We start from the raw sequence: 22244 nt of genomic DNA on the forward strand, positions 1-22244 counted from the left end.
CCCCAAAGCTATACAACTCAAGACACTAGTGCCACTTCCCCATCACACAACATTCCTTGACCTACACACACACCAGAATGTAAATTTCAGTTAGTAGAGCACTCACATATTTCCCTGTGGAAGACATTGCACTCTGACATTTATTCAAATTATGATATTCCTCAATTCCCGTGATCTGTACCATGAACATAAAAGAGTGTTTGTCACATACAAAACAATGGCACTTTTCTCCAACTCTTACAGTCACTTTGCTTCCCAATCTTTTGTACCTCACCATTCCTCCTCATACTGCACTAATTTCCTAAACTCTCATTCTTCCAACTTGTCGCACACCCCACAATTAACTATAATTCCTCCTCTATCCATTTATCTTCCTGTTCATTTCCATGATTTCTCCTTTCATATCTCACTTATCATCAATTTTATGCCACACTATTACTTATTTGCCTGTAAATTATTACTAACCTCAAAAATACCCCAGTTTGATCTTTTACTGCAGCCATCATGCTATAAATACATTAACTGTTATTGTATTTTATTTTTCTATTCAATAATTATCCAATTTATGTTAATTTCTCTCTTGTTTTTTTTTTGTGTTAAAATGCTATGCTCATCTAAGAAGTATTTAAAATCATGTAAATAAGCTCATGTTCAGATGATTTTACCTGCAATTATAAATGTGCATCATGTGTAACTTAAATGTGGAGCTTTTCTCTCGCTCAACAAAGACAAAATAAATAAATAAATGGGAACTAAAAAATATTTTACCTAAAAAAAAACTCTTCTCCTTCATCCCATTTGATATCTATTCTACTGCTGAACCACAGTTTGGCCTGTCCTAACTTAACTTTCCAATTGTACTCATGAAATTTCAATGCTAAAAAAGATCTTATGTCGTTAGAAGTGCGCTTAAACTCTTTTCCTGCTATCACACATTCCTTCATCTTTACTCCACATACAAACTTTCTTACATCTCCCTATTTATGTAAATATCTTCCTTTCTTTCCAATTCACCACACATTGACAACAGTTTCACTTCATTTTCATGACTTTAAACAATACACACAGATCATCCCCATAAGCCACACAACATGTTATACTGTTGTTTATGACATACTTCATACCTACAGTCTGCTAAAGCCCTAATAAATCTGTCTTTGTATTCTACATGCAAAAGAGAACTCAGTGACATACCTGATACATGCCTTTCTTTACAGAGAAGAGCATGCCCAACCTTTTATTAATCAAAACTTTCTTGCTTACTTCACTATGCACAGATCTCTTAACCTAAATGCAAACTTGTTACATATCCCTAATTCATTTAAATGTTACCTTAACTTCCCATGCTTAACATTACCAAAAGCCTTCTCTTGAATAGAAAAGCATGCTACTCTGTCTACCTGTTACCTATATTATTCTCTAAGAATCAAACATACTGGATCCCTTAACCCCACATTTCTGAAACCTACTAATTACCTTAGGCAATCAGTTAATCCTTAAGACAGTTCATAATCAGAAACATGTAGATCTCCAATTATGTATATCCTACAGGTTCCCATTTTTATTAAAAAAAAAAAAACAGTCTAAAAAAAGCATGCCCCCCCCCCCCGTTCTAAAGTAATATTTTTCATTTTTTTTCTCAAAACATTTTTTTTATTTTTCAAATAAATCCTTTGAGGTGCAAAACGAGAGACGAAAAAAATATTCCACAACCGAATTTTATTAGCCAAAAGTAAAAACACAAACCAGACCAACGTAAAGTTCATAAACGCATTAACTATAAACCACAGCGTTTTCGTCTTATTTCACAGACTTCATCAGTATGATGGTATGAGATTTATATAAGAGAATAATTCCATGTTCACTTGTATTTTTATGCAATTGTTCCTTTAAAATTTTAATTAATCAGAGTAATTAGCATCCAATTATCTGGCTGTTTTTAATATATCTATGGCTTTATTTACACTGGTGTTTATCTGATGAAGTCTGTGAAATAAGACAAAAACGCTGTGGTTTATAGTTAATGCATTTATGAACTTTACGTTGGTCTGGTTTGTGTTTTTACTTTTGGCTAATAAAATTCGGTTGTGGAATATTTTTTTCGTCTCTCGTTTTGCACCTCAAAGGATTTATTGGTTAATTTTTGGTGCATTTTTCCACCTTTCGTTGTGTTCTTATTTTTCAAATACATTTGAATGAATTCCATAGTATTTATACATAACATCTTAAATAACTATGTACACTATTTTCATTAGCTTGACACTATAACAGATCTTAATGTATACAGTTACTTTATAAGTATGTCCAAACCATTATCAGAGTGTCTGATCAATTATTGTATAGTGTCAATCAACGATAAGACTTTTCCCCAAGGGTTGTTGATAAATGGCTTTGGATAAATTCTTAGTTCTTTAATTTTAATTTCTAATAATGCTGTGGTCTTCAGTAGGCTGTAGAAATCTTCCAAAGTTGGTATTGTGTTTGTATTCCATGTTCATGTTATACACTTCCTTGAAATTGCAAGTATAGTCCATACTAGATACATGTTTGACCTATTCAAATGAGGACCTCCGTTCACATTTAATAATACAAGAGCTTTAGTTAAATAAAATGATTCATTAAATAAAGGTTTTATCGCTAATTAAACTACTGATGACCTGAGATCACCTATCAGCCTAGTCAGTGAGAGATCTGAACAGAGATAGATGGAACTGAACATTGAAGACTGGTTCACCAACAGCAGGCAAAGAGTATTGTCTGCCATTCTGTTGTAGGAGCATAATTTGGAGGAGGAATATTTATTAAAATAAAAATATATCCATAATGATCAAAACAACAAGCATATGTCTGCAAAATGAAAAATATATAACATATTAAGTAAAGAATATGTTTAACCTAGTCCTAATGTAATGCAAGTTTTTCACTCCCTAACATTGCTTTTACATCTATAGCTAAAGGGGACTTTTCTCTAACTTCAAAGTCTCTTATTCAGTGGGTAACCTTTTTTTTTTAATTAAACAAATGTATTGTCTTCCATATATAACAGTACAAAATCCCAAACACCACCCTCTAGATACCACAAGTATGTCTCAGTTTTTATCCCACACACTATATACCACAATTCATATCTAACATGCTATATTGAGTTCATGCTCCATTTGTTGGCCACAAAAGTCAAAAATATCTAATAAAAGAACATTCAGCAAGTTAATGAGCAATAGCTTCTTCTGGATATCAACAGTCTTTGCTACATTACCCTACTTCCCACTGATTTGTGAGACTAATAGCATTTACTAGAGCCTTTTTCTGAAACATTCCAATTTGCATCTCACACATAAACTAGCAGTTGTCAATAATTTTTCATCTTTGTGGTTAGAAACATTGTGTGTGCAGTTGTCCCAATCCAAAATGGCTTAATTTTAACACAATCAAAGAAAATGTGGTTCCAATCTGCATTGTGTACTTGCTCACATCTCCAACATATTCCTTTTATGGAAGAACTAACTTTACTGATTCTATCTGGGGTTAAGAATGCTCTGTACAAGCATTTCCAATTAAAAACTTTCCAGTATTGTGTAAAGGATGTATATATTGTATCGATAATAAGATATTTGTGTTGATATCTTCAGTTAACTGTATTGAGTGTCCTTTTGTTATATATTTCCAATATGAGGTTTTGGGTGTTGTTTTATAGTTTATCAATATTTTGTAAAATTTTGAAATACTGTTTCCCATGTCGAAGTCATTATATATGATTTCATATATGTATTTCGTAAATTTAGGTATTTCTTCAAATGAAGAATTGTTAATTATTCTACTTAAATCTTGCGAATATGACAGAATACTCTATAAAGTTAGCCAGTCCTGTTGTGGAATTTTGTATGTTGTTTTTATTACTTGCATATCTAAATTTTTTAGCTCTTTGATACATTAGAGCCCCAGGGATTAATAATGTTGCTATATATTTTATGTGGAAAGTTCTTTGTGACTATAAATGGTGTTAAAAGATCAAACCAGATTTTTAAATCTATATTTGCATTAATAATTTTCCTAAATGAGTCAATGTAATAATTAATCATACGAGTTTTAGTGGGTTTAGTTATGTTATATTGCATACTAATACATATGTGCCATGGCAAATTGTTTTTATCTGTTATTTGAAATTTTTTTGTAAATCAAATTAATTTATTGATATTACAGTTAGTAATTATTTCCAATGTGCAGAGTAATTTGGATTTATCCAGTCTGACATTGTTTTAGATATTGATGCTTTTATATATGTTTATTTATCAGGAAAGTTTAATCCTCCCTGTTTCAATGGTCTGATATGATGTATTAAAGCTGTTCTGTTTCTTTTGGGAAAACATAAAAATGTTATTAGACATGAATTTATTTCTTTAAGTATATTCCTTTCTGGTAACAGTTGTATTGCCAAGGCTATATATATAGGATCTCAGGCAGTAAACCCATTTTTTATTAACTGTAGTCTATCTTCAAATGTTAATATTATTTTGTTCCATTTTTCCACAGAGATTTTAATTGTATTGATGATATTATTGCAGCTTTTTGAGACTAATTCATTATTATCCTTGCATAATTCAATTCCTAGATATTTTAAGGTAGATTCTTGTTTCCCTATGATGTAATCCCCCTTAGTCTGCAGTTCTTTTTTTTTATTTAAAAATAAAATTTGATTTTGATTTATTGAAATGGAGTCCTGAAGTCGTGAAATTTGTCAATTAATATATTTAATTCTTCTAATGTCTCTTTTGTATTAGATAATGTTAGTAATATGTCATCAGCAAATAGCATTACATTAGAACTGTATTGTTCATAAACATCTATTCCTTTGATTTTTATTTTGTTTCAAATTGAATCTGCCAATATTTCAATAGCCAGAGCAAATAGAATTGATGACATGGGACATCCTTGTTTAGTGCCTTTTGTTATATGTATAGATTCAGAGGTAAAAGGACCTAACTTGACATACGCTAAATTATTTGTATATATATTCTTTAGGAGATGAACAAAGGATGCAGAAAATTCAAATAGCATTAGGATTTTGAATAAATAGTCCCAGTTTAAGGAATCAAAGGCTTTCTCTATGTCTAAGCCAATTATGAGTGTTTCTTTATTTTCTTTATTAACATAATATATAAGAGAAATTATCCTTTTATCCTTTTAATATTGTCATATGTGTGTGTCTATGATATATAAATCCAGTTTGATCAATATTTATTGTTTTGGATCATGGTATTTTCATTCTGTTAGTTAACATTGTCATAAATGTAATATTTTTCATTTGTTAGTACAGGCCACATAATGTATTAACTTCATAATACTAACCATTTTACCTTGGAGTTTCTCTTGTGTGGTTCCTCAATAATCTCCCCAGCTCTTGATAATGTAACCCTTGCTGTCATCCATGCCTCTGCTTCTCACTTACTCTAATTTCTCATTAAACAATTTTGCTATATGACCTCTGAGACATTGGTTGTCACCATCAGTTTCCATACTCATTATTTCAGAAGAATACATCAAGTGTTTCATTACTTGTTTCTTAATTCCATTTTCTTGCACTTCAAATGGACATAAATGTCCTTTTTACTATGCCTGTTGTGCACTTCAGCTGACACCAAATCTTTTTCAAGTTATAGTCTCATGGCTATATTATATTCTTTGTCTTCCCCTTGGTTCACCCAATCATCTTTTCCTTTTTGATAATACCATTGTTGTAGCTTTGTTTTAATCTATGCTAATCTTTAGCATTCAGTTTTTACCTGCTACCATACCTCCAGATTTTCACAGACTGTCCAGATTTTTGCCTCTTATTTTTGATCTGTTCCTCATAAAATGTGTGGTTTTCTGGCAAATCATTGAGAATTGAAGTCATGAAATTATACTAAATAATGACAGACATTTGAATTTTAAATGTCATATCCTTCAAAAATGCATAATAATGTAAAATCTATAATTCCAGCAATTTTCTAAACTTATACGAGCAAGATTTAAAATCTGTCTCTATTTTTGGGCCTTTGTTCCCCCATTTTTTATGGCTTTGCCCAGGTTTCTTGTGCTGAGAGGTTGAGGTATGCCTGCTACTCAGTCTCTGAATTAAAACTCTAACATTTTGCTTAATGTCTCTCCACCATTCATACCTACTCTCATATAATTCCCATACAGTTTTAGTTTACTGAACAAAACTAGATATACAGTCATGAAATGTTAAATTTGAAACACACAGTTCTTTTTCTGAAATCACAATAAATAGCTTGAGAAAACACTGGGGATTACTAAGCCATCTATCACTGCTGGTCCTGATGGCTTAAATGTTTACAGCCTAGTTAAGAATGTTGACTCTGGGTTCTTTTTGCATTTATTATAGCAATTCTTAGAAAAAAAAAGTTATGTCCCTGATAGATGGAAGAATGCAATAGTGGTCCCAATCACAAAGGTTGGAAATTCCACTTCCTCTGACAATTATAGACCTATAAGCCTAACATGCATCTTAGGCAAATGATTTGATACTGTAGTGAAAGATCTATTTATTTAGACCAGTAACCATCAGTTATGGCAAACAGGTCTTGTATAGCTAACTTCCTAAATTGTTATCAGTATATTTGAGAAGCTGTGGATCTTGGACTTCCTATCAATGTGGTCTACCTTGATTTTGTGAAGGCATTTGATGCCATTCCTCTCAGTGGGATTTTAAGCCTTTTGGCTAAAAAAAGGTACTGTAAATGCTAATTGTGGGAAGTGGCTAGCCAAGTGACACGGTAATAGTAAGTATGTAATCAGAAATGAGGAATATTTTTTTCTGATCACATCAATATCAATGTGGGTGTTCCCCAGGAATCACAACTGGGCCCAGCCCTCTTTTCTGTTTTCATGTCTGGTTCTCCTTTTTCCTGATAAAAGAGCTGTCAGTAAGTCTGTCAGGGATATGAAGGTAGGGGCTGTTATTTCAAACGTGAGAGATCAATATACTATTCATAACTTGTTCAATATGTTGGATTCTTAGGCATGGTGTTGAAATATATTCTTTAATGCCAAAAAAAATCTACAATTGTTCATTTTGGCAAGCACAATCTGTGTTCCTATGCTATAGATAGTGCTGTTTAGAAAAATATGGATGAGGTTAAAGATTCTGGACTTGTTATTGATAAAAAATTTCATTTCTGTCTTCAGCTCATGGAGGCTATTAAAAAATGTTACAGCAGGGATGCATCATTATTTAAACCAATTTACAAAACAATAATGAGACCTATTATTGAATATGGGCCTTCTGTTTCCATTTATCATTATTATTCGATAAACTTGAAAAATACATAAAAATTTACTAGACATTTTTTTTTCAGCAAAGCATACTGATTGCAAGAAAATACTTAAAAAACTGTTTATATGCTATCAACTATAGGTTGGTAAAGGGGGATCTGATACTAATATACAAGAGTACACGTAATGACTGCTTTAGAGCTACTTTAGGGGATACATTTCATTTTTCTCTAAAAGAGACAAGAAATATTAACAAACCAGTGGTTGCTCCAAGGGCAAATTCAGACTTTCTTACCAAGACATTTCACTCTAGAGCTAGAATTTCTTGGAATCTTATTCCTTTATGACTGAGAAATTTGGGGACAATAGTCACTTTTAAGTGGGAATTAAATGAATGGTAGGTTAAAAGGAGGCAGACTCTTTAAATGCTTACTTACGCTTAGAACCTGATTCTATAGAAATACTGAATAATAAACTCTCCAGGGTTGCACCAACTCAGGGAGGAGAGAAATCTCCCAGACAATGTGAATCACTGCCAAACCACATTTACAAATCAGCCCAGCAATTACTTTCTATGGAGAACAATGTTAATTGTTATGTTTTTCAGAGTCTTTTCTTTGGTGTACTGACACTTGAGAATGTCCACCTCGACATTTAGAGAAGAGACTAGTTTGTCTCCACCCCATAGAATATTTTTCTTAGCAAACAAAAAGAATCAATAACGTTAAACATTTCAAACTAATACTGTCTGTGAAAGCTATATAAGCAACTAACTCTCATAGAGAAATAAATTTCATACTTAACATTTAATATTCTCCCCTCACAGAAACAGTTTTTGAACATTAGCCACCTCTACACTTTTGGACCTATCAATACCTCCATAACACCTGTCTTCCTGCACTATTCATGTAGCTTTCAGCTTTATCTAAGCCTTTTCTAAATATTTATCCCATGCATCATTAAATGAAAAATCTGCAAAAGAAAATTATTGGAATTTAACTCAAACAATAATCCTAAATATTCTCACTTTTTTCACAATAGATTTATTAATATTAATACCTACTGACAAAATATTCATGTATTTCTTCACTTTTTGGGTTGTTTCTTCCTTTTCACTTAATTATTTTTGTATCAAAAACAATCACCCAGCTATCACTGTTACCACCTTTTTTAAAACCAACAGTTTGCTTGCAGAGCTTCCTACACTAATCTTAAATGAACTTTCATTTAGTTTCACATCTTGTCTTGTATACGTTCACAACTTCTGCTTTTACTTTTCACTCTGAAGAACAGAACCTGCTTTCTCCTGTGGAAAGTCATTTAATATTCACTTCATGTTCCTGTGGTGCATTGCTTTTTTTCTGTTCTTCCTGTTTCTGAAAAAGATCTACGTTTTTTCTGTGCTTATGTTCTTCAGCATGCTTATTGCATCACTTTACAAAGTAGATGAATCATATCCTTTCGTGTTCCATAAACTACATTACAGCTTTGTACACTGATCCACTTCATAACCTTCTTCTCCATACAGCAAACTTCTTTAAAGTTATTTTAAAATGACCATGTTATCTGCTATGAAAGCAGAACTTAGCCTGGCAAACATAAAAAAGAACTCCCTTGTAAAAAAAAAAAAAAAAAACTGTAAGGTAATGCTGCACTACATAGTCCATGCATTTTAACTTCACTTTCTTTACCTCTTCACCATTCCAAACTTCTTATGTATTAAATTCAGACTTGGGATTTTCCAGAACATCTCATGAAGACTGGAATAAATATTTAATTGCAGCACTGATACAGATTTACACTGATAAAGAACAGTAACTTGTTTGTGAAAATTATTTTAGAGTTGAGTTTCAAAGTCTTTCAACATAACATTCAGCACATTAAAAACCATAAGAGGAGAAGAATTTCTGCAAAACGGTCTTTGTTAAACTCATTTCAAAAGCATATTTGCCCAATATATGCAGCGCATCATGCACATTCCCAAGTTTCAGACCACTCTCTTCTTTTAAAATACTTCTGTAATCAATGACATTTCATCAGCTGCCTCCTTTAAAAGCAGTGCAAAAGAATATCTGAACATGATCTTGGGTCACTGTTCTCCATGTTTGTTGTTGTATACCATCCTCCAGCTTTTTTTTTTCTGCAGTTGTGCTTTACCTAATAGTTTAGCTGATATCCAGCCTAACCAAACTCCATTACCTACACTAGACAAATTACCAAAATACTAGAAAATCCAACAGTTGATGTTTCACTGGAAGAACTAGAAATCTCTGCCTCTTCCAGCATCACTAATTCCAATTTATTTCCTCAGAAAACAAAATACTGAGCATCAAATCTACCATCACACTCTAAACACAAAACAGCTTGTTCTGAAATATCACTTTCCTTAGTTTCCATCATGAGGGATTCACACCAGTGTAAGGCTTTATGTCCTTTTACTCAGAACCATTTCTGTCATCTTGTTTTATCCCACATGAAGCTCCAGCACTGGTATCATATTGGATAGAGGCAGTGGTTAAATATCCCAAAAAGACAACAAAACTGTAACCGAGCATTTTATGTGTGAAGAAGTAGGAAGCTACCAATGCGTGGTACACTTGAATTTGCAACATGCTTTTCCGCCAAGAAATGGACATTATGAGAAAGAAATCTGTCAGCTCCCACCAGAAAGCAAGCATTATCATCATCTCTTCCTCCCTCTGACTGTATTTCCTGGATGCTGAGGTAAGGGAGAAAATAATAGCACAAAAGGGGGTAAGAGTTTGATGCTTGCTTAAGGGTAGGGTCAAAAAACACATCAAAATCCATGCTCCTATTGTTTATATAATTTTCCTGTTTTTTTTTTCTTCCCTTCTTTGTTCTCATAAATGTTGGGCCCTTTTCTACAGTAACCCTAAAAACATGCTGGATTATTATTTTTTTCTGTTGCTAGTATTGATAATCTCCCTTCCCTCTTCCTTCATTACACCTACTGCTACCTCAATTTCTCCAATAATTCTTCCAAGATATCCTGTTGTTGCCACCAGAATAATGTTACAAAATTGATTTGCACATTTTGAAAATCTAGCACTTCAAATGCTAAACTAGAATGCATGTCCAATGACCACTATTGTGAGCCGGTTTTCTCCTCTTCATTTTTTCTTCTTTATATGTAATCTCAATATTTTAAATGCTTTTATATATGTTATGGTCTCCACACTACTGAACTTTCAAACCAAGTGCCCCTCCTAAGTTTTTCTGCTACCTATTCTGTCTTGCATGGGTCAGACCTTGGGCAGCAATATTCCAGTCACATCATGTTACACATACATACATACATGCATATGCACCCCCACCCCCTTTATATATATATATACATATATATATATATATATATATATATATATATATATATATATGTGTGTGTGTGTGTGTGTGTGTGTGTGTGTGCGTGCCTCATTAAATATTGAACAGTCAGAGAATTGAAGAAAGAGTGATCATTTAGATTGAATTCTAAACTGATCAAAACCAACAAAAAACAAAAACATATATTTTGTTTTTGCTGGTGACAAACCCATTTCTATCCCCCACACTACTTGCTAATATATATATATATATATATATATATATATATATATATATATATGAATTCCGAGATCATGTAACAGTGGCAAATGCCCAGAAACCGCTGCAAAGCAATCTCACACAAAAAGCGGCCCAGCTGGAATACCTTTAAAGAGAACATATGAGTGTTTGCTCATTTTTACTTGCAACTAGAACCTATGAACCTATATAGATAGATAGATATGTAAATATAAAACTTTGATCTGTACTGTTTTTGTCCTCTATCACTGTCAAAAAGGAAATATGTAATGACACTGACAGTTATTTTCCTTTTACCTCCAAGACAGCCCATTCCAATCTCAGCAAACTACTATTTCTTTGTAGTGGTCATTATGAGTTTTCACAAAATCTGTGCTAAGTCTGCTGTTACCCCAGGACTAGATACCCTAATACTGAAGGAGTTGACCTATCCACTACTATTCCTTGTTCTACTTTCTTTAGTCATCTTTCCAGGGCTTGATCCACTACTTAACAAAGATCAGTAGTGGCACATGTGGGTGCATCTCCCATATGTTATTAGGCCACCTGTTCCCATTTCTTTGCTTTAGCCAGTGCCCAGTCCTTCACCACCATTAATACTGGTATTCTTGCAAAAGTTAATTCGTAGCATGTTACAAATCATGTATTAACCACATCCTCTTCCTTTGGTAGCATTTCCTAGTTTGTCCCTAAGACAATAATCGAGCTATCTTAAGCATTATTACCTCATGTTTGTAACAGACAAATCTTTATTCCATCATAACCAAGTACATATACCTGCAATCTGCATGTATAGCATTCCTCTTTTTCCCCAATAGTTCACCTTCTTTCAATATTATGTTTTTACATTTCAATTCTAGTTCTACATTAGTCTCAACCCAACCTGAGGCATACAACCAGCTTCCAATTTATCTTATTTTTATACATGTTTATACATTTAAACCTGCTAAAGATCAAACAGAATCTGACTATGGGGAATCATTGCTGAACCCTGTTTCTCTTACTTTCCCCTCTTCTGCAGTCAGCCCATGTGTTTTCCTTCAAATTATTACTCCTTTTAAGTAGGTTCAGTAAAATTCCCCCTCCTGCCCTATTACATCAAAGCTATTATGCCTGTGTTTATATTGTGCTTGTCTATGTCCCCATTATTCCAAACTAGATGTGACACGTCTAATACTCTCACATTCCTTTTCTTCTTTAATAATTTTCACCTTTTAACTTTTCAGTTAGACATAATATATTCTACTAATGCTTGGTGCATATTTCTGTCTCACCTACAGTATTGGAGCCCTTCTGTAGGTTATTCTTTATTAACATTTTGGGTATACTTCCTTCCCCTTTCTCGGCAATTATCTTCTTTCCAATTTTACATACATATTCCCTACTCAACTGTTTGATTTTTTTTTAATAAATCATATATTGGCAGATTCCAAAATACTTGCCTTGTGTATTTAAATTGGAGTATAACACACATCTGAAGTGCCCAAATTCTCTGATCTGTGTCTAAGTATATGGCCTTCTATTTAACTATCTGATCCCTCACCTTCCTATTAATTCTTTCACAAATACTCTACTCAGTTTCTTCTACTATCTCTCTGATTCTTCTTCCTAGGTACCTTATCTCTCTTGTCATCTTTACTAAAAATCCCCATCCCCCCACACCCTACCAATAATCAGCACCCTAATTTTTTTCTTGATTTATCCTTTAACCTGATTCCTTACTAAATGTGTGCAATATTTCCTAAATGTTGGCCTTATCTTCCTTATAATTTACAAATGTGAGCAACACACCATCTGCGTACAATTACATTTTCTTCTGAATTTTCCCGCATTGATACTGTCTAACATTTGACCTTCTTATTGATTCTCCCCCATTCATACTGACTAACATTAGAACTTCTTACTAATTCTGTCAAAGATTCTATATACAGGGCAAATAATAACAGAGAGAGGGGGCAACCTTGTCTAGTTAACCTGTCTATCCTTATTTCTCCTTACAGTGTTGCTTTTATCTTCACCTTTGCTTTGGCTCTTTCATATATTTTAGATATTATCTCTATTCATTTTTCTTGAAACACTCTCCTCTTGGAAGCCTCAAATAAGTATCCCAATCCAACCCTGTTGAATGCCTTTTCTGTATGTTCCAACATTAGGGTCAGCCGACTTCTTTTCATTAGTAGCAGCAGGAGTCTAATTGAATTATATGTCTGTCTTCCACCTACAAATCCTTTTTGCTCTGCAAGTACTAAATTAGGCTACCTTCTCTGCTTGTATCAGCATAAACCACTTACACCAAAATTGGTCTGTAGGAGACTGAAAGTCTCTAATCCTTCCCCTCTTTATGAATAACTGAGATAATTGCTTCCTTCTATGATTCTGGGATCTACCCATTTCCTTGTGTTTTATTAAACAGGTTTTCTACCCACAACTCCCTTCTGTTTTAGTTTCCGTCAGTTAGTTGGAATCCCATCACTACCTGGTCATTTGCTTTTCATTATCTTTCCCCATACTCTTAGGACTTCTTCTGTACTTATCTTGTCCACTAATCTCTGTGCGTCCTGTTCCTACATCTTTATCCTATCTGGCTATTCCCAACCTGCCTTTTTCTGTAATGATATTTCCTCCCTCCTCATTCTCTTTGATAACCTTCCAATATCTCTTCCAGTTTTATTTTCGTCTGCTGCTCTCTCATCTAATAACTCATTCATTCTCCACTTCATGTTGACTCAATATCATTGTTAATGCCTTAATTGCCTTTAGGTTTGCTTTAAAGTACACTATTTCTACTGCCACCATCTTACCTATAACCTATTATCTTCCCACTTTTTCAATCTTCTTTTAACTTTTTCTCTCTCCCTTTTACTATTATGTCCTGCTGTTCTTTGCCTTTGTATTTATACCAGTTCCTTCTGTAAACCATCCCTATGTTGTCCAATCTGCTTCTCCTCTTTGCTCTGCTGTGTTTGTATCCTTTCCTTCATCAATGGCTTTCTTTTGTCCTACTTCTTTGGTGTTCCTTGTTTATATTCTTCAGAAGTAGTACTAATCAACTTTCCTAACTTCTCTTTCTCTTTCCTTTTAAATCAAATATTTTGACATTCTCCCCAGTGTTTCTTCAATCTTCCTTCCTTCACCCCCTCTATTTTAAGTCCTTACATACCACGATCTGAGAATACTAATGAATGTCTATCCTTGACCATGTCTTATATCTGGGTGAGTAATACATATATTTCCACCTATTACCCTCTTTTCTGCCACCTCTCTAGTAAATATCCATCCTACTGATCTGATAAATTCCTCTAGGATCTTCCCTTCCCTTGTTAATTTCCTCAACCTGGGTCATCTTTCCACCTCACTCCTTTGATCAACAATGTTCCAGTCTCCTTTTCATACCATAACCCCTCTTGGAATCTGATTAGACCTTTTGAGTATTACTTTTAGCTCCTTGATCTATACTTTTGGTGGGATATACACTGAAATTATTGTGAGTTTGAATCCCTCTGCTATTCCTTTAATCCCTGCATATTTCCCTTTTTTGTCTTTTTGTCTTCTATTTTACCTATTTGCATAAGGCAGCCCTTCATTAATATGTCCTTCATTAATACTGCTGCTGCCCATTCTATTCCCCCATATGGAGCTTGCTATTATCCTGCTTCCCCCTTTCTCTAGTTTCTTATGCACCACCTGATTTAGGTGGCTGTCATATATCATTAGCACTGCTGCCTTCGTTCATCTCATATACAATAAAATTATTTCTTTTTGTTTTCTTTCCCAGCCTGTTAACATTCCAAGCATCAAAATCTAACTTCAGCTTCCTTGCCATTTATCTCTTTATCTGTCTCTACCCATTTCCTCTGTTTTTACAATTTACTCTCCTTTTTCCTCTTTTTCTGTTGTCTTAGTTTGTCTAGTTTTGTTTTGTTTTACATTCTCTACCTGTGTCTTTATATTATTTAAATGCCACACTATTTTCTAACAACAAACGCCTTCTGAACTTTATGCATATTTGCATTACTGCCTTCCGTGCAAAGAGTATATTCTCCTATGCTCAATATATCCCTCCATTTGACCCTTTTTCCTGTCATAACTATGACAGAGCATTCGCATCTAGGGTCCTCCACTTCTCTGATCCTTTTTTCTTTTCAAACCATCTCTCGCATTAAACACACCTTTCTCTTTTGATGTAAAATCTCCATATTTTATTTTTTGAGTTGGCCACTTACACCCGTTATGTATTCCCCAATGTACAGTCTTCAGTTTTCTCTGTACTTAACTCCTCATATAATATAACCTTTTCACCATGATGTGTTCACTAGTTGCTTCCTTCATAATCATGCTAGGCTCGTTAAACTACATACCTTTGTCCATTTGCACAAACTGACATATTTACTGAATCATTCCTTCATACTCATCTCTGCTGCTAAGCTATCCTAACTCTTGTTTCATATGCATATATCTCCTCTTGTGAATATTTCTGTGTTCAGTTTCTTTGTCCATGTTCCATTCTATGCATTTACTTTAATGTCCTTTACTAGTGCTGATTTATTTCCCTCTATCTTAAAAGCACAGCCTCAGATATTCTATTAACTTCCTTTGTATTGTGTGTTCATCTCAACTTCCCTAGATGCATATTGTTTTTCACACTATTTGCATTTTCAATTATGCATATACCTTAAGGCCCTAGCGACCTTCATGTTTGCTCTCTATATCCATCTCCATACGTCAACCGATAATACATTTGCAAGTTATTTATATGCATCTTAAGATTTTACAACATTCACATGCAGACCCAATAGTATTTCTTATATAGTTAATGACTGCACATTTATGTCCATTTATGTCCCTTAAGTCCTTCAGCTTCTACATATTTACATATTAGATCACTATTCTTACAAATAGATTTCCCCTGTATAGGCTTATTAGTGTCAGAAAAGTATGTAAGAGTGGTACAGGATATGTACGAGGGTAGTGTGACAGCGGTGAGGTCTGCAGTGGGAGTGATGGATGCATTTAAGGTGGAGGTGGGGTTACATCAAGGATCAGCTCTGTGCCCTTTCTTATTTGCAATGGTGATGGACAGGTTGACAGACGAGATCAGACAGGAGTCCCCGTGGACAGTGATGTTTGCAGGTGACATTGTGATCTGTAGTGAGAGTAGGGAACAGGTGGAGGAGACCCTAGAGAGGTGGAGATATGCTCTAGAGAGAAGAGGAATGAAAGTCAGCAGGAATAAGACAGAATATATGTGTGTGAATGAGAGGGAGGACAGAGGAATGGTGAGGATGCAAGGAGTAGAGGTGGCGAAGGTGGATGAGTTTAAATACTTGGGATCAACAGTTCAGAGTAATGGTGAGTTGAAAGAGAGGTGAAGAAGAGAGTACAAGTAGGATGGAGTGGGTGGAGAAGAGTGTCAGGAGTGATTTGTGACAGACAAGTACCAGTAAGAGTGAAAGGGAAGGTCTACAAGAGGGTAGTGAGACCAGCTATGTTATATGGGTTGGAGACAGTGGCATTGACAAAAAGGCAGGAGTCAGAGCTTGACATGGCAGAGTTGAAGATGTTAAGATTTGCACTGGGTGTGACGAGGATGGACAGGATTAGGAATAAGTATATTAGAGGGTCAGTCCAGGTTTGGTTTGGACATGTGCTGAGGAGGGATGCAGAGTATATTGGGAAAAAGATAAGGATGAAGCTGCCAGGTAACAAGAAAAGAGGAAGGCCTAAGATAAGGTTTATGGATGTCGTGAGAGAGGACATGCAGGTGGCTGGTGTGACAGAGCAAGATGCAAAGGACAGGAAGAAATGGAAACAGTTGATCTGTTGTGGCGACCCCTAATGGGAGCAGCTGAAAGAACAAGAAGAAGACGAAGAAGAGGCTTATTTCCTAGCATTGTCTTGGTTAGTCAGGAGAGCTTCAATGTGACTATAATTTACCTTGTCTTTTAGCAAAAAAACACCCCATCTATTATCTTAGTCTTTTTTCTGGTATATTAAGTGACAATCCATTTAATGAGAATATATTCCATCAGTCTTTCTCAATCAGTCTTTCTCTTTTTGGCTTATTTTATTATTTCCATATTTTCACACAACTTTTGTTGCCTGCTTATATCCATCTCTTTTCTAATTTCCACTGTTTGATTTGCTCTTCCTTGCACATCCCTACTGAACTTGTCTTTTCTGTGGTTCAGTCATCTCTTGATAAACTTCATAGCCTCTCCTGAGTTGTTGAAAGTCTTCATTGTTCTGTGTGTACAGATTCTGAACAGGGCTGGATACAATAACCTCCATTTCATTCTCTTTCTGCCTTGTTTCAAAGGAGAAGTCCAGATCTATGAAGATATAATGTTCCCCATTCTAACCCTTTTCCCTGGCTTCCACAGTTTTTAAGCATTTCCTCCCTCAATTCATGTCTGAATATACACATTTATTGACACAGTCCTACTTTGTACTTCCTGCCCGGGGTGCCATGCAGTTCAGTGCACTCTTTCTATGTGCAATTCTGCTGCTGGAATGCTCATCCATGACCCCCAAAAGTTGCTTTACATATTTCTAATTGTACAAGCATTTGTGCCTCTCTGGTACACCCATAATTTTAATATTTTTCCTTCTCACTCTATCCTCAGCATCCACTGATCTTGCTTCAAAATATTCTAGTCAAGCTTTAGCTGAGTATGCCTTTGCCTTCACTTCTTTACTGTCAACTATTAAATCCTACAGTACACTAGCATGTTCATTCTACTATTTTGCATAGTTTCTTTTTATGGACCTCCAGATTGTCCATCAGTGAGAACCAGATCCAATGCAAGGCAGTCTAGGCAGCTGCCTAGGGCACAGTGCTGGCTGGGGGTCTGGCCTGGCTGTAAAAAAAAAAAATCAGCCCAGAAACACACAGGAGATTTGGCGCACAAACCACTTCAGTATCATAAGCTTGTCTGTTGTGCAGGAGATTTGTTTTTTTGGAGGGTTTTTTGTTTTTTTACAGAGCACAACATAGGAAGAGATCAGGTGGGAATTGCTACAGAGTGAGAGTGGACCTTTTTCCTATACTGGGACCACAGAACATCAGCACGAGAGACAGAGATTTGGTTTTGTGCTGCAAACAGAACAACAGAACAGATTTTCTTCACAAAGAGGAGAATTTTCTTAGTTTTGTAGAATAGGGTGTGTTCATTTTACACTATGGTAAATTATGAATATATAAGATAACAGAGCTAAAATTGTTACAACAACTAGGTTAAAAACAAAATTACTGAGGACAACTGGATATGTACGTAACTATCAGCTGTGGCTATTCAGCCATGCTTTACAAGAAGCCTTATCAAAACAGCACTTGTGCCACCAGTTTCCTGACACACAAGACAAAGGATCAAGCTATTGCTGTTTCCATATCAATCACAAAATGGACCCAGTCATGAGCAAGGTGGCTAGCAGCATTGGACTGAACAGCCAGAACTGGTATCAGCATTTGCTGACTGAAATGACCCTTTGAGTTGACCCATATAACATCTTGCACCATATTACAGAGGATGGTTCAATCTGCATGTTCCATGAGGTGACCCATGTAAACATTTGCTAGATCGTGTCTTGCAAGAAAGAACTTTTTGGTGCACAAGTCCCTCCAAAAGCTATATGAAGACAGTTTCCAGACTGACACTCTAATCACTTAATTTTGTAAGTGGACTCACATAGTTTGCAAATCATTTAAAAAAAAAACGGAATTAATTTATATTTGATGTTATTTCAGGATTCTAGCATAAAGAGCCGTCACTTAAATGCAATTATTATTTTTATTATAAATTCCAGTGTGGCTTTTGAGTAACGTAGCCTGGAATTTCCTTAAAAAAAGACCATGGTTGTTGGCTTAAATATGACTTTGTCAGAGACTGACACGGAAAGGGTACTTTGTTAAGTATTTCTTAGTGTTAATTACATTATCTAAATATGGTTTCTTTCCTATGGAATAGTGAGCTTCGTATGTATGTAAAATGATTCTTACATTGGTATAACTTACTGGAAGCAAGTTGAAATGAGGTGCAATCTATACTTGCTGTGAGGAATAAATTATCTATTCAAACTTATATAGTTGGGTGTTCGGTGGTGGGGTAGAGAAAAAGATTATGCAAGGTTTCTTACTTGTTTATATTTTCTGCATTCTGTGGTCAAGATCCTTTACTTTGAAAGTTTAGAACTACTGAAACATGTCATTTTGCACACTTTAAAATGGTCATAAGTACAGGCCTGATATATAAACATGAAGTTAAGCACTTGCTTTATCTGTACTGGTATCCATTTGGGAATGGGGCTTCAGTATGCACAGAAAAGGTGACTGATAGAATCCTGTGCAATATGTAAAAAGAACCATTGAAGGAGATGGACTAATATCTTGTGATTAGAAGTCTTTTCAGGTCACCATAACAGCAGCTAATTATCTCCAGCATGGTTTAAATCAGTGCAGTCTACATAAAGATGCTTAGGTTCATAGGTTGGTACTAGGCTATCAGCCCTAGGGCCTATACAAGCCTAGCCATAACAATTCCCTGGCTATTTCTTCCCACACTATTTACTTCCCTGGACCCCTGTATAGCAAGGCGACTGACGTGATCCCCGGGGTGAATTTCCTTTCTCCCACCCAATCGTCAAGGTTCCTTTTGAAGAGGACCAAAGAGGCACTCTGCTTGACATGTATGGGCAATCTATTCCAGAGTCTGGGGAGTCTCTGGGTCAGGAACCTATCCCTCCAGCATGTTTTGTTTATTGTGATGACAAGGTTTAGATCCCTGGAGCATGGGGCTCTGAGGGATTGGGATTTCTTTAAGTGTAGCATGTCCAACAGCTCTGGGTTTGACATGGCCTTGTATGTTAAGCAAAGATCGCCTCTGAGTAGACAATATGCGACAGAGTATAGCTGGAGTTTTTAAGGCGGTCAGCATAGGGCATCTGCTTTAGGCCTGTGATTCTTTTAGTGAGGTATTTCTGTGGCCTTTCCAGTTGTTGCAGATGTCTTGAGAGGTACATACCAAACGGGGCATTGTATTCTATAATGGGTCTAATGAGGGATGAGTACAGTGGGACAATGACCTCCTTTTTCTGGATGAAAAGCCCTTAGTGATGAGGTGTGCCACATAGAAGGATTTCTTGACTGTTGTGGCGATGTGGTTATCAAAGGTGAGACCACTGTCCACCTGTGTCCCTAAGTCTCTTATCAAACTTTCGGTGTTTAATGTACTGCCACCTATATGGTAATTCATGGATACATGTTTTTTCCCAAAGGGGATAACTATACATTTCTTGGCATTGAGCTTGAGCCCATGGCTCTGGCACCAAGCATCTGTTTCTGTAAGGCCCTTTTGTAGAGTATCCACATCATTTGGGGATTCAGTAAAGGCTCCCAGTTTGCAGTCATCTGCAAACTTTGTTATCCAGAGTCCCTTAGTGTTGGCCTGTACTTCAGAGAAGTAGATGCCAAACAAGAGAGGTCCCAGGACTGAACCCTGAGGTACTCCACTTGTCACTTGTTTGGAGCTTGATTTGGAGTCGGCTACTTTTACAGTGTGGGTTCTATCAGTAAGCCAGTTAGCAACCCATTGGGTGACGTAGGGATTAATGCCCAGCTTAGTAAGTTTGTCTATGATTCCAGAGTGGGGGATGGTGTCAAAGGCCTTGGCAAGGTCTAGATAGGCTGTGTGGACCACCTTACCCTTGTCCATGGCTCTAGAGACTGATTCGAAGAAGTCAATCAATGCTTTACAACACTTGTGAGGCTAATAATGTTCAATCACATTTTGTATGTAGCCATCTGTCATGTTCCAGCTACATCTGTGACCTGTATAATATTCTGCAGGCAGACAACTCAAAGGTATGGAGATTAGTGGATGCTTCTTTTAGAGGCTTAATTTGGGTGTTGTAAGCTCCTACACCGTTTATATGTTTGCATTTTACTGTTGTGCTGGATCCCATTTGCAAAATCAGTGAAAATGTTTAATTGGGTCTTTTTGCACTGGAATTTAGATCCCCAGTATGTTGAAGGTAAACTTCTTTTTTCTCAACTTTAGAGAAGCCACTTGAGTTTGCACTCATTGCCCCAAACAGAAATTACAGCTTGCTTAGAAGGGGCTTTTTTAAGTTTACCTTTATGAGTGAAGGCAATACAGGTGCCAGGGTTACAGACTTTGGAATGAACCTGCACGTATGACCTGCTTTTCTATTGATCATATGAGATATACACCTAAATCAGTCAGGAAACTCAGACTCTCCCACTCCTTAAGACTGTTTCTGTGAAACAGAAATGTGACTGAGAGCTGAAAACAAGCCACAAGCACAGTCTTCCATTTTGCTTTTGATATTTTTTTTTTCTTGATGGCTAGATTCCATTATCTTGAGAAAATTCCTAGCTTTAGCTTCAGTTCACCTAGTATCATCTTGCACTATACATTGGCTGAAGGTTGATGTGCCATTTTGTGTTTGTTTTTTTTTTTATTTATTGTGTTCCCCTTAAACAAATTGCTGCCATTTTCACCCTTTAGTAAACTGATCTGACTTAGCACTTCAGTAAAAAAATTGAACAAGAATTTGAAACTGTTCTGCTTTCCCCAAAGCACAAAGCTGTGTCCCAGGTTAGCCAGATTTGTGGCTATTAGTGATGCAGGTAGAGAGAGGGATTCTCCTTCTAGAGTTTTCTGTAACAGCACAGTGCTACCTTAAGAATTTCATAAGAACATGGACCTGGCTTCTTGGATTATTGAATAGCCTTCCCAAACGGATTTCTATTTCCTTTCCCTTATTTTATTAAGCTGATACCTCCATAGAATTATCACTATACATCCTTGCCTTAAACTATCTGCTTGTTTAACAGGATTTTTTTACATTGTGTTATCACTTGTGCATATGTATAAAAATTAACTGGGTTATAATAAGCATGTTAAGCTATTAACACCCGGTTGCATAATCTCTGCATTTAAGAAAGTTTCCAAGGCAAAGTGCTTGATGTGTTACAAGCCTATATTATAATAACATTCCTTGGGGTATTAATTGACATGTCATCAATATTTTGGTAAATTTGGGGAAAGTTTGGCTAGGCCTAAAATGGCTTTTAGAATTATAGCCTAGTAACCACTTATGAACCTATGGTGTGTGTGTTTGTGTTACCCATCCAGCCCCCCTCCAAGGTTTCTGCATTCATTCTTATAGACTTTTACATTCCGAGTGCAAATTATAAAAAACTGTCCTTCAGGATTATTTAAATTAAGAACATTTAGGTAAGGTATATCACTGGGTATTACTATTAGTCAGTAATACTAGCCATTAGAAGGACATGCTTACTCACTCAGCGACATGCTTACTCACTCAGAAAATACATATTTGTAGTCACTGTCTGGTTAAGTGACTTC

Source organism: Protopterus annectens, chromosome 9.part0 (genome assembly GCF_019279795.1).
Source record: "Protopterus annectens isolate FY-2018-M chromosome 9.part0, PAN1.0, whole genome shotgun sequence".
Classification (NCBI taxonomy): domain Eukaryota; kingdom Metazoa; phylum Chordata; order Ceratodontiformes; family Protopteridae; genus Protopterus; species Protopterus annectens.